The sequence below is a fragment of the Chiroxiphia lanceolata genome, chromosome 19, assembly GCF_009829145.1.
Source record: "Chiroxiphia lanceolata isolate bChiLan1 chromosome 19, bChiLan1.pri, whole genome shotgun sequence".
Lineage (NCBI taxonomy): Eukaryota > Metazoa > Chordata > Aves > Passeriformes > Pipridae > Chiroxiphia > Chiroxiphia lanceolata.
In genome coordinates this window covers 6,252,923-6,267,371 of record NC_045655.1, presented here as the reverse complement: position 1 = coordinate 6,267,371, position 14,449 = coordinate 6,252,923, and the positions used below count along the sequence as shown (strand labels likewise).

Sequence of the window (14,449 nt, the reverse complement as noted above, 5' to 3'; positions counted from 1 at the left end):
TTTTGGAACTGGGATAACCACTGTTGCCACTTAAACTTTGCTTCTAGTTATAAAGATTTTTTTTTTTTCCTATAGAGATAATGTGGTTCGAGTGAACAACATGGTGTGAAGCTTTTGGTTCAATCTGGCCCTTTTGGCCATATACCTCCTTCCTGTTCTTGGTGACATGGCTGTGTGTGAACTTGTAGGCCATCAGAATGATCCTTATGGTTTTGAGTTCTGTCCGTCTTGTTTTGTAGTTTTATATTGCTTAAGCAGGTGAGATGTTCTTGCCAAAGGCTGGGCTTTTCTTCAGTGGGTTTTTCATTGGCTGGCTAAGTAATATTCACTTGGGGGTAATTGTTGTCAGAATACTGAAGTATATTAAGCTCACTCGACTGCTTTAGAATATAAAATATCCTGAGTTGGAAGGGACCCACAAGGATCATTGAGTCCATTCTTCATGTGAATAAAATTGTTAATGCTGCAGGAGAATCTGCTGTTTAAAAGATGATGGAAACAGCCAGCTTAGACAACATCCAGTGCTATGTGCTGCTTTAGTAATAGCTTTGTCTAGTTCAGGATTGTCTGTTGCATCTGTTACTGTGCTGAGGTTCTGCTGTGAAACCAGGGTTTTTCCCAAAAGATGATGAAATGGCTTTTCTAGATATTGGGGAGTGTTGAGTGCTCCTACCTGGAGACACCTCGGTAGGGCAAAAGGAAAAGAGGATGGGATGCCAGTAGTGTGGCTTCTGTTAAGGGTCTTGGTGAGAATTTCAGGAACAAGGAGTGCAGGGAGTGAGGGTGGCTGTGTGTGCACAGAGAAATCCAGAGGTAAAGACTATTTGAGGCAATTTTGCAGTTAGTACATTTTGGATGTGCAGTGGATCACATCCCTGAGTACACTTGTTCCAGTGTTATTGCAAAAGTAAGAACTGGGCCTTGGAAATATAAGTGAATGTCAAAGTCTGCTTAATAATTTAAGAGAAATATGATTGCTTTATTAAATTGTGTCTTGGTCTGTTTCTTTAAAACTTCCAGAAGATTGAAGATTTCCTTCCTGAATTTCAATAACTCTCCCTGACCCAGCAGAAGGAGCTAGTCAGAAAAGGCAGACATGCATTAATTACTGCCTGCATCTCTCGGATATTATGTCTATAATTCATGAAGATAATTGTTGTTAGGACTTGCAAAATTAAAAAAATTAAGACTGTGTAAGCATTAGACTTGCAGTCTGTGTACATAACTCTCAGAGGAGCTTTTCCCTCTGCTTGTCTTGTGGATTTGGAGAATAAATATCTGCAAAGTCTTCGCTAGTGTTAATCCTTTCCTGCTCAGTGACTGGGATGAGGTTTCAGTGCTTTTCTCTGCTCCCCCTTAGAAGGACGGAGGGGTTGTTTGTGGGAGAACAGACCAGTCTGTAGTGGGTTACTGCTGGGGGGCAATTTTCACCAGAACTATTTTCAGGGGACTGTTGGGTGTCAGCATTACCTCCAAGTGGCTTTCTCTTAAGGTCTCTAATGCTTGTTACTGGGTGACTATGGGAGTAAACTGGGACTTGTTCTACCTCCAGTTCTGCTAGTCCCACTCCCTGCTTGACCTGTTTGCTTTCATGCCCCAGAAAACAGAGATGATGGTGACTTCTCTAGGGAGAGGTAAGAGATGTAATCATTTATAAAGCATTCAGACCACAGTACTGACCACATCCTTGAGTTTGGCTGTGATGGGTCATATTTTTCCCCCTCTATCCTGGTTAATATTTTCCGCACTGTCCTGTTTGCAATGTGGACAACTAGTGACCAGTTGAGCTCTTGAACTTTCTAAGAGAAACCTGGCCATAGGAGGGCAGGGGGAGGAAGTCACTTGACTTCAGGCAAAAAATTCAGTAGTAAACCATTGTAATTATCTCCACACATTTAGTCCAAGCTTGTCGTGTACAGAAGTAGAGTTTTGACCATGCAAGAAAAGCTGAAACCTGCTTTTCTGAAGAGGAAAAGGCAACATGACAGGAGGGGTGAAATGCATCAAGAGCACAGCTATTCTCTTGGTCCCAGAGGATCATACCCACAGAGAACTTGCTCTGTTGTCTTAACTTTCTTTTTTGAATTCTTGCTTGATGGAATAATTCAGGTTCCACGTTTCAGTGGACAAACAAGGTCTCTTTTTGCAGACTAAGTTCCCCTGTGGCAAGGGGACAGATGGACACTGTGATCCCAAAAGAAAACAGCTGAGTTTTTGGATCAGCCCTTTTGTCCTAGATGTCTGCCTCTAGTTTTCTTACCTCGTCCTAATACTGTATTTAGGTTAAAATGACTTTTAGGAGAAAGATGGGTGGATGTAACTGGAACCTCTTGCCCGTTCCAGTGAAGCAGTTCTCTGAATATGTAGTGTTATATTTCATACTCCGTGCATGACCCCACAGAAAACCTATTTTGGACTACCAGGAGAAATAATCTATTTGAGGTTTTCTGGGCAAATGATGCCAATGGGAGCTGTCTTGTGCCAAGTCCCACCAGTCTGCCAAAGACCTGTGCTGCCTTCCTCCTGTCGACTCTTTCTCTCCCAACACCGTGTCTTCTTTTCAACAAAAATAATTTCAAACATTTACTCTTCAAGCTGGGGATGGAGAGAGGAATAATGACTGACGTAAAAATCCTTTTTCACGCCTTATTGTCCAAAAAGGCCTCTGGAAGCTGTCTCTGCTCTGATTACTGTGAATGGAAGCTGAAAACTATGTACATAATGAGAATATTTAGACAGATTAAATTCTTCTCTTGAGACTTCCTTGTCTGTGCAGCATCTTTATTGCTGCTCCAGGATTTCACACCTAAGTGTGACTGCAGAGTCTTCAGAGACCAGTAGGCTCCTATTAACCTTTGTCTGAACAAATGGTTGTCTCGCTTCTTGTTTATAAATTGCTTTGGAAAATAAAGGTTTGCAAAACAAATAAGTGAAGGCAAGTGCAGGAAATATGTAAATAGACTTCTTCTCCTGTCCCATCACTTGCTGCTAGTATTTGCCTCCTTTTTGGGATGTTTACAGAGTGAGCCTTCCCATGCTGTTCCATGCCTGTGAGGGCAAGACCCCTCAGGGCAAATGGGCTGGAAGGAAGGCGTGTGTTGGGCAGCCCAGTGACCTTGTTGAAGGCAAGCACTGATCACAGTTAGAGCAGATCGATGGCTTTCTATCTTTGCTTCAGATCCATCACCACCCTGTCATGTCCTCGACAGCTGGAGTGACTCCCAAGTCCCTTGGCTGTCTCTGGCAATGCTGAGGACGGGGTTGTGTTCTTTCCCTGCTGAATTCACACTTCAGTGCAGTCACTTTATCATGCTCTCTGTAAAGTCCACGGGGCCTCTGCTGTGGAGGCTGTGGGGCAGGGGCAGTGGATTTCAGTTGCAGATCTTTCGTCATAATACTTTCTTGTCTGTCTGTTCCAGTGATGTAGAAATGTGACATGATAGCCTCTGTTTCTAGAAAGCAGATACTGAAATAAATAAGAGATTAAATCCTGGGGATCAGCAGCCATTCAGAGTGTCTGATCCAAACTGCTTTCATGACCTGGCAAATGACGCTTCTCTTCTGCACCAGGGCAGCTGTTGAAGTTAAAACCTCTCTTCTCTTCAGCCCTCCTCTTCTGGCAATCTGGGACATGGTGCCTTCCCATGATGGAAAGGAAATGGCTTAAATTCTCAAGGGGAGCCGTATGCCTTTGAGAAGAGGCACTGGCACAGGTACTCCTGGTAGCCTGGCTCGGTAGCGCGTCAAAGCTCCCAGGTGCATCTGTTCTGTCTGAGTCTCTGTTGGTTTTTTTAGCTGATTGGGAAAGGGACGCGGCATCCGCTTGTGCCGGTTCACAGATGCTGCAGTATCGCAGGCAGCCCAGCGGGTGCAGGCCGGGCGAGGATGGGAGTGCAGATGGTTTAATGGAGATTATCCCAGTTGGAAACGTGCTTGTGCAGTGAATAAAATGAGCGGGCTCGCAGGCGCTTACCATCCCTCTTCAGGAGGGGACAATGTCACCCCGGCCCGACGCTCTGATCAGTGACCAGCGCGGGGCTGGGCTGCAGCTGCGGGAGGCTGTGCAGGGGGGTGAGGAGGAGGTAGTCTGAGGACACACGTACAATTGCTCAGTGCCAGCAGAACTTAATCGGCAAATGTGAGGGCTGTGCTGATAAGTGTTGATGTAGATCCCGTCCGCCGCGGCGCGGTGCTGCCTTCCCGGCCCGCTCCGGCTCTGGGCTGGAGCGCCGTGCTTTGTGCCGCCGGTGTACGTGCTCTGCTTCCCTCTTCAGCGCTTCTCCTTCCCAGCTGTGCCTTCACCCTGCTCTGGGTAAAGGTAGCTCTGATTTTCGTTGTCAAAACGGATCTTTCCAGATGTGTTTACCTGCACTAGGGCAGTTTCATCGGCTTGTTCAGCACTCAGTGCTTTTGTGGCCTGTCTGTGGTTGCCTTCTGGCCTCTGTAGCTTTATTTTTTTTGGTGGGGTTTTTTGCTTTATATTTTGCTTCCTAGCAGTGCTTATGAGAGGAGCCCTCATGGCAGTACTTGAACATCCATGCTTGATCTAAGCTGTCTCTTGCCAACTGGGAGCTGGAGCAACAGAGCTGGAGCAGTGCTGCGAGCAGAGTGCTGTTTCCAAGGGCACCTGGGTTTGCTCTGCTGTTCCCTTTGCAGCAAGTGCTTTTCCTCTGCCCTGCCTTCCTCAGCTGTGCCCTGCAGCAGCATCCGGTAATAAATGGGTCACAGCTGCTATCTCCTGGATATTTATTCTTACAGGTCTCAGTGTCTACAGACCTTGAGAACCAGTGGTGGGGAAGGAACCTGCCCCACTGGCTGGAGCAGGGAGGGCTGAGTTCGCAGCACTTCAATGAAAAAGGCTTGGGGTGTTTGTCCTGGGCTTCCAGAGTAAGCCAGTAAAAAGGAAGAAAAGCTGATGGAAGTTTATCCTGATGGTGTGAAGCCATCACCTTGTTTAAATAAATTGCTTAAACTGTAGCATTGTTGTGTTCTAGGTTACCTCAGCTTGCAGTAAGGATGCATCAGGACTGGGGCAGAATTAGCATGTCACCCTGCATATCCTATAAGAAGTTATTCATGGTAAGACCTTCTTGCCAAAAATACCACATTATATTCCTTACCACAAATGCTTTGATGTGGTTTATTATGATACTGATATAGAAATAGAAACAAATGTGCAAAAAAGGCAGCTGTTACTTCTGTGCATAGATGCAGTTCTGAAAGCCTTCAAAATAGGGAAAAGCTTCTCAAGGATCCAGAATATTGTGCCATTACTGTGTACACAGGCACCCGAGTTTTGAGCCATTGCTCTGGCAGGAGACGAATTAGAACTGCATTAAGCATAAATTTCAGTAGCCCTAAATGTTACAGGTGCCTCTGAAATACAGCTTTGCTTGGCTAAAAGCCCAGTCTCGGGGGCTGATTGGAGTCTTCTCATGCCTCTCATCTAGTCAGCTTCCAAAAAGTGAGGTCAGTTAAGTTGTTGCTTTGGTCTGAAGTAGTTGAAGAAGTACAAGAGCCAAGTTCAGCTAAAATAAATGATGTTTGGATATGGGATGGGAAGGCAAGTCTCAGCTCTTTTTATTGCGCAACTAATAGGTTGAAATTGGCACACAGCCTTGTTAATATGGTATAAATCCTGCCTCCTTCATCCTGGTCCATTCTTCCGTGGGCTCATCAATAAATTCTTTCGACTGCTCGCTCATCATATGCCTGTGACAGATGAACTGGCTCTTCTGGAGGTTCCCACAGCCCTTGTGCTTCCTAATGCAAAGGAAACTTCAGATAATAACTGGCCTTGTGAATAAGAGGTTCTTCCTGAGCTGGCAGGAGGAGAGGCAGACAAGTGTGGTGTTGTGAGGATGAAATATAAACTTGTCGTACTAGTGACCTAAGAGCTGGAGTTCAGCTTCTGATGTGTGATTTTTCTTGCTTCCTTGTAACTTGATGGCATTTTGAGTAAAAGAAACATCAGCCAGAAGGCAAAGCTCCCTGCTGCTAGGGCTGGATGGGAGAGTCAGCCTTTGGTACCAGAGTGAAGCAACTGCAAGACTATGGATTGAAGCAACTAGCATTAATGGATTAGCTTGTCTCTTTTCACTGGAAAATCAATAGTGCAGGGGACTGGAATGTGTTTTCTGTACAGAGCTGTCTGTTCACTTCACAATGAGAAGTGGGTTTTTCCTAAGTGGAGCTTGGGTTGTGCTGTCACTTGGATGCTGAGCTTTTCCAAAGGCCCAATCCTGTCCCTCTCCTGTCCCACCTCCAGCAGGCTGGCAAAGGCTGTCTGGAAGGGAAGGGTGCTGTGCTGCTGCTTATATGCCCGGCCAGGTGTGCTGCAGGGGCTACCAGCCCTTAAGAGAAGCAACGTGGCTGCTGTGATGGGCAGAGACCATTGGTGAGCTCAGACACACTTCTCTGTTTGCTTTTGGGCACTTCCTGCAGGTGGGAACTCACCAGTGGCGGTACTGGGCTTAAACCACAGCCCCTCTTCCCAGCACAGCCACCCTGGCAAGGCTGAGAGGCCATGCTGCTGCTTTCCCTGAATAAAGCTGTCCTTTGGAGTCAGCTCACTTGGACAGCAAGGCACCAAAGCTGACACTGTTCTCTCCTGATACTGGAGACCAATTTCTCCCAAATAGGGCAGGTGTCAGAACTGATATTTGTGATCACCCGCTCCCTACACCAAGTTGTAACGGTTTAAAAAGGGCCTTTTAAAATTCCTTTCTTGGACTAGACTGTTTCAGCAGACTCACAAATCTTTCATTTTCAGAACACTTGTAGAAAATAAGTAATAAACATCCCCTGTGCAGTGTTATTTTGTGCTGTGGTAGCGACACCATCCTAGAAGCCAGAGTTGGAGAAGACCTGTTAAGTCAGCTAAACACTCCCCTGGGAAATGCAATATAAGCCTTTTTCTCAACAGCATATTTTCCAGTATTTTGCTCGGTGCTTTAACATCAGCTTTGTTTTTAAACAGAGGTCTGACCTTGCTGCCTGCCTGATTCACATCAGCATTTTCGAGTAAGACAGCAGTCTTGATCTCTCATCCCCTGAAATGATCGTTTAATTCCTTAATGTGCAGGTAGAAAGCACCAGGGCTGGAGAACTGTGCAGTTATGCCTCTTCAAACATTACCAGCGGCTGGAGAGGAAAGAGCTCTGGACAGACTGGTATATCTTTATACTCCTAAATAAGTCTGCAACTTCTTAATATCATCCTAAATTGCACTTTATGTCTGGGTGAGATCACTGACGCTCTTGTCCAAAAATGTGGATTTTTGAACTACATCAGCAAATCCCACACGTGGCTCATGCTTCTGTAAGCAGGACTATAAATACAAATAATGCAGCTGGGATTTATCTTGTAAGTTGAAGTCGGTATAATGCTCTGGGGCAGAGTTGATCTCTGAAGCCTGTTGCACTGGTTTGGTGTGCACTGTACAGGGAAGGCTCTGAGAGCAACAGACACCCCACTAGCCCCGGGCACCAAAGCTTTATCTCTTCTTTTGTGCTGCTGCTAAGTAGCTACAAAGTGTGGGATGTTTCCTTCCCTTCAGGCAACTCCTCCCTGACACAGTGATCGGGTTAATGCTGTCCCTGAAGCTGAATCCTCCAGGCAACTGGAGAACCCTGTGGGACTCAACTGAGAAGTTTGTAGGGGAAAAAGTAAAGAGGGAAAATAACGGCCTTGTTGTGGGGGCACTGTAGGTGTTGTGGCAGACAAGGGGTTAGTGGCCTTCAGGAACATTCATCCTTGCTGAGCCCAAGTACCTCCTACCCCTGACAGCTTGTAGCTTGATATGTTTGCAGGGCCCTCTGTGCATCTGTGTCATGCTGGTCCACATCTCCCTCACTTTGTGCTGTCTATCCCAGGGGCTTCTGTAGTCAATATAAATATTGTTGTAGTTGCCAATGCCCTGCCAGGAGAGGCTACGAATATGCAGGAATTTCGGGAAGTATCCGTGTATAAGGATGATGCCCTCGCACTTTGTTGGAGGGAACTCATTAATCCCTTGTACAGTGCTAATAAACTGGGCAGGCAAGGGACAGCTTCTCAAGGTCACCCAGTGTCAGGAAGGAGGAAAGCTCCACTTTCCTACCCTGTGGGAGATCAAAGCAAGCTGGTGGTGGGGGTACAGCCAAACTTGGCTCTGCAGCATCTCTGCTGCCCTTCCAAGTATCACAACCCAACCATTCAGCTCTCCTGCATCCATCCACTTTGCTGCTTCCCTCCTGCTTGTTCAGATGCAATTAGGAGATGCAGAATAAGGGGGAGCCAGGGGTCAAGGAGGCGGTAAAGTGATTACAAGATGCTGCAAACGGCTGTGCCATAAATACTCCAATGATGAAAAATTAGATGCCAGTCACCTCGGGGTTATTGCTGGCCTCTATCTTTCTCTTGTTGTGAAAAATGATAATGGAAGCGTATTTACCCCAGAGAGTGCAAGCTTGCCGCTGGCTGTGGTCCTGCACACCCCAGGTGTGCCAGGGAATGCAATCTTTGCACTGAATGACTTTCTGAAAACACTTTGCGCCTGAATTCCTTCAATTTAAGTGGAGGAAGAACTCAGTATTCCAGAGTGTTCTTTCCAAAATGGAAAGTTTCTGGTGCTCAGAGATGGGCCAGCTCCAGAAACAGGCTGTGGCCCTGAGTGAGGATGGGGAAGGGAGAGGAGAGCAGCACCCTCAGGTACTGCCTTGCTGTCTGTGGGCTGCTTCTGCCTTGGCCTCCCAGAGCTGCACTTAGAGGCTGCTCAGATGCTGGCTTGTTGTGCTGGATGCCCAGCAAGGTCAGAACTTGTAAGGAGCTGGGACAAGTACATTTGTTTGCTGGCTGAGCAGTCAAAATCAAAACTTGGTGGTGGGCTAGAGCCTTTGAAAATCTATCAATAATATTCAGATCCGCTGAAGTCAGTAGCTTTGGGGACACAAGTCCTTCTTTCCATCTCTTGCAGAAGGTCTTCCATTTGGGAAGAGGCTCTGGGATCACTGTAGCACTGGAACCATGAGAGGCAGCATCCAGCTTAAAGGGTACTGTGGGCGTGAGTGGTTCAAAAGCCACTCACTTCGCTGGCAAAAACCAGCCTGGCAGCAGCTGAGGTCTTAGTTCCTGGAGGATATCTCCTCCCTGCCTGAAGGAATTGGGGGAAAAGGTGGGGGAAGGTTCCTCAGTGCCAGGAATACGCCTCCTGTGAGTTATGACTCTAAACCTCTGCCAGGTGTCCCGAGAGCGGCACGTTAATTACCGGAGCTGCTGTGGCAGCAGATGCCTGCTGTACCCAAAGCGATACTGCCCTTGTTTCTTTATCTATAAATATTCCTTGTGGGATGTCTGGCAGCTGCATCCTCCCTCCATTGTGACTTCCTGACTCTACAGGGGATCTGGAGGTTAAAATCCCTCTTGCCTCCCAACTTCTTTGAGCAATCCTTGTTCTGTAGCTGGTTTATCTCTTTTCAACCAACTTTGAGCTTCATAACAGCTTGTCTGCTGATAACTTGCTGCCTATCAGCATGGCCCCTGCTGCAGCCCTGCCTCCAGCCTTGAGAGGCTGTGGATTTTCAGCTTTATTTTTTTTTTCCATCTCTCTAAAAAGCTCCTTCCTGAACAATCAGACTCTTTTCATGTATTTATATTTGTACTGTCCACTGCAAGGGGTAAAGCTTTACCAAGGAAAGCTTGGATCGCCGCCCTCACTGATGGGCCATCTGGCTCTCTAGCTCGAGATATGAGCTCATGCAGGACAGAAACATGGCCTTGTCACCCCAGTGAAGGGGAGGAGAGATGGCAGAGGGGACACAGTGCTTGAGACCCTTTTCCCTTGGTATGCTTTATCTGAAAAGTACTGAGGCTGTGGCAGGAGTGACTGGAGCCTGCTGTGGGGTAGCACAACTTGAAGTGGGTGCAGAGGAGCTACCAGAGGCTGCAGGTGTGTGTTGGAGCTGCTGAAATGTGATTAAGCTGTTTTCTCTATCTAGGAGTCCCAAACAGGTGTGGGGAAAGCACCTTGCATTTAATATTTCTCTCCAAAGTCAGCTCTAAAAATTCTCTGAGGATGTGAATAGGCACTCATTCCTAAGAAATTACTGAAGACAATAGTTTGGTTCAGCCTTCCAACCAGGGGTAAAACCTCTGACTTGTGTCCATGCTGGTAAATCAAGTTTTGCTTTTTGGGCTTTTTTTTTTTTTTTTTTTTCCCCCTGGATGTGACACACTCTAGTGGAAAGCACCCGAGGTGGGAACAGAGCATCCCGGTTCTCCTGACATCTCATTTGTTCTCTGTACTTGCACGGTCTGGTTTTGTTGGATTGTTTCCTCTGTCCCTTCCAGGGCTCATCTGAGTTGTGAAATAGCTCTGAGCTCGGGGACGTCTTGCAGAAGCAGAGCGGGTGTCAGAGTTGCCACTCCTGACAGCATGTAAGAAATGTCTGCTTTTTCCTGCCGTGCTCAAGGAGACTTTCCTTGAGCACCGAATCAAACAAAGCTTCCTCTGGGAAGTGCTCGTTCAGTCTGTCGGCGTCATGCTTTGCTGTGGGAATGCTGTGTACCCACAGTCCTGGATCAAGCACCCAAACCCTCAGCTTTCCTGCCAAGGTGTCAAAGTCTACCAAGGAGAGTGATCCATTTTGTTAAACCAGTGACTTTCTCATCAGATGTCAGCTTGCCCCCCATCAGAGTGGGGTTATTGCTGTGCTCTGTCTTGTGGGACAGAGGTACTGTTGCTCAACAGCTGTGAAATCTAAACATTGGTATCTGCAGAGATGGAGTTGATACCATCCTAAAATGAAGCTTGTCTGAGATGTCGTCGCTTCTGTCAAGGGGGGGACAAGAACTCCAAGGAATGATTTGGTTTGGGCTAGGTTCTGTTTCTGAATGAGGCTGTGGAAGGCTGAAAGGGGGAGAAAAGGAAAAGGCAGGGTGGCTGGGGCCCAAAGGGAGATAGATATGTAAGAAGTGAGTGCTACAACATCTCTTTTACCTCTTATCTTCACATTAAAACTGAGGGATCATTGTCCCGTTATCTGGAACTTATTAACTTCTCATTGGTATGACAGCCCTGTGCTGCATAAATGCATGTATTCAAAAACTGTCAAACTTTATGCTCTGCTCCTGGTGCATTTGCTGTATTTAACAAGATTAATCTTCATGGTCTCACTTTGCTCAGGTAAATATCCTGCTTCTACCCAACTTGTCTGAACGCTTCCAGGTTCTGAATCAAGAAGAAGCAATAGCTACTGTTTTTAATTCACTACTTGGCAAGCACCAAAGACAGATGAAATTCTTACAGATGAGTTTGTGGAGCATAAAAACAAGCAAGTTCTGATGACAGTTATGAACGAGGCTGGCTTTTGAGATGGTCCTCTTGCAAATGTATGCAGGCAGGCACTAGCCATAATGCTGTAACTACTGCATCTAATACATGAATCCGCCACGTTTGGGATGCTAATTGTGCTTCCTGAGCTGTATTGGCTGCCTCTGTGAAAGCCACATGCTGGGAAGCAGATGAAAGCTATTGAATTGTACTGGTTCAGAGTGATGGATGGACCCTTCAGGTCAATAAAGAACCTGTTTGGTCAAACAGCCCTCTGACTGGCTTGAGGCATGTTTGTATGGTCTGAAAGACTCTTGGCATTAGCTGGCCATCACTTAGTGGTTGAGAGCCCTCTTGGTGGTCCTCTTGGCTGAAACTAAGCTGATAAAAACCAGCCAGATGTCCTATTAACGCTTGATCTTACTCTTTGCTTTTTTAAGATAAGCCAATAAACAAGGTTACATAACCAAGTTTTAACATAAGAGCTTTAATAAAATATACTTTTAGAAATACATAAATATATATAAAAATATATTCCAGGCAATGGTAAGCCCTAGCTAGTTCCCCTGTGGCAAGAAGACTCGAGTTGACCAGCCTGCTTTTTCATTTTGAAATACTGAGAGCTGACAGGTGCAGAGGCTGGGAAAGTGGTGTCAGCTGAGTTGCCGGCTCAGAGAAGCTCCCAAACCTTGGTGCCTGTACTGCTATGGCTTGGCTTGGTGGGAGGAATGGATTTGAAGACCCTCCCAGGGGTTGAACGAGCTGGTGTGCTGCTCGTGGCTCCTACTAACCTGCAGGGAAGAGTGTAATCCAGGGCGACAAGCTGCTGTTCTTTCTTCTACCCTCACTGGCTTCTCATTTTCTGACTGGAAATGTCAGTAAAAGCAAGAAAAACAGGGGTTTTTCAGACACTAGCATGCTGGATCTTCACGCTGTTTTTCAGCATAAGAAAGGAAAGAAAAAGAAAGGATTTTACATTTATTTGCTATGTGTGGGTTCCACATACCCTCCACTATGAGCCTGGGGACTTTTCTGGCCTTTCCTGTTCAATGGAGGAGTTTGGACAGAAATTAGGGAATCACTCTTAATAGGCAGCCCTGTGCAAAAGCACTGTAAAGGTTTCTCTCTGCCATCCTGTGAATATGAACAGTATTTAATAGATCCAATTCTCCTCCTTAGCCAAGGGAAGCATTCCTTTACCTCCTTTGAGTTTAGCAATGAATCAGCCACATGCACCTGTTTGTTTCTAATACGAAACCACTTCACTAGTAGAAAAATCTTTAATCAAAGTAGACTATGGTCATTCTGCCTTGGGTTAATTTGCTGAATCTTAGGAAGAGAATGATAAACTCCTAGAACATATCTTGGCTGGCTCAAGAGGTGAACTGGAAAACTTGGGAGAGCTTTTTGATGTGTTGGGGCTCTGCATATTCGATTTCTGGCAGCGATGACTGGTGCAGGTTTCTATGTAGGTTTTAGATAGTTTGAATTACATGTGTAGTGAAGCACCCTGTAAATTATTTCCCTCTGGGAGAGACCTGATCTTGGGAAACATCAGGTGGAAAGTTTGGGTATGTGTCTGAAGTGCTTATTTGGATTTACTTTTTCCTTAGGGAGAAGTTATGAAACTAATTAACTTAATGGGTCGGAAGAGCATTGAGGTGTTTGGCACAGCGAGGTAGAGAAAGTAGACATCCTCCTGCTAAGCACTGTGGTCTCTTCTCGTGCTTTTGGGGATGTTTTTAATAGGGTTCCTGGCCTTGGGACTCTTCTGAGGGTTGATGATGAGATTAGTTCTAATCCAAGGACTAAGTCCTTGCTCCTTGTGTCCTGGCTGTTGGTGAGGAGCTGACCCCTTTGTCCTGCCCTGTGCTCAATCTGGTGGAGCTGTACACCACTGCACTTCAAAATTATGTTAATCTGGCTCTTTACTGCCCTGTTCTGCCCAGCCTTTCTCCTTCTAAGCAGTCCAGTGTGTGCTGTGGCTTCCATTCATAAAAGTGGTTGGCACAAATCCCTACAGAGCAGGGCACCCCTTATCTCATTGCAGGCCTTAGCATTGTTTGTATTGATCCATGGATATCCATCTTGGATCACTAATGGACATCAAGTGGAAAAGGTAATAAATTTTTATTGCACTAGAATTAATCTCTCACTTGGTTCCTTTGGACCAGCTCCAGGATCTTGTTAAGAGCAGAAGATACTGATCATGCTAAAGGATGGGAGGGGAATCCAGCCATTCAAGCACAACGACCTGGGTCTGTTCCCGGAGAGCTGAGCAGTAACGCCCAGAGAGGAGCAGAGCTGAAAGCTTTGCTCAATGGATTTAATTGTTTAGGGTGCTTTGAGCACTGGAGAATCACTGCAGAAGGTGGAGAGTAAATCAGAAGAATTCTTTCTGCTTCTTTAGTAGATGTTGGGGAGCATATAAGAGACACAGGTTCTTCCAGCACCTAATGATGCTTTTGGTGCTTTTCAGTCCCACCTCTACCTTAACACAGCTCTTTCCTCAGTGTGTGAGACCAATCTGGATTTCACACACAGCTGTGTGCTCGGTGATTTTGTGTCAATCCTTGCTATGGTTTGAGGGGCTGTTTTGCCAATTGGTTCTGGTGCATTCTCATTTGCAGCAGACACCTGTTCCTTAATTATCACCATCCTTCGTCCGTCTCTTTGTGTTTCAGCGCTTGCTGACGCAGGAGCTATTAACGTGATTTGAAGGGAGGCTGTGTTGAGCAGTGTCTGTTTTGGGGGAGAGGAGGTTGAAAGAGATTAGTCACAAACTCAAGAATAATTTTCAGTAAGAGAGTTGGTGTCTATGGTTTGCTCTGGGTCGTTGCCCTACATTGCTCTTCAGTCTAAAGTTTATTTAGTCCTTTGGGGTTTGTGTGCTGTCCTAGGACAGAATGGCAGTCTGTAGAGAGCAGGAGAGTAGGGTTAAGCTCCTGATTAGAAGAAAGGAACAAGAGGGAGAAGATTAAAAAGATTAAAGAAAAAAAAAAGGCTTTTAACTGGCTGGTTTGCTTCTGTGTTAAAACTGAAAGTGTCATAACTGTTAATGCTGGTTTAGCTTCTAGTCTTGCCAGTTATGCCTGTGGTGGTGTATTCTGTGTGATTTCAGTGTTTCCTCCAATAGCC

General features: G+C 46.0%; 1 protein-coding gene across 1 annotated transcript in view; it reads left to right on the top strand.

Moving 5' to 3' along the window:
- Positions 1-14,449, top strand: part of TMEM104 (transmembrane protein 104) — a 43,960-nt gene that overhangs the window by 12,173 nt on the left and 17,338 nt on the right.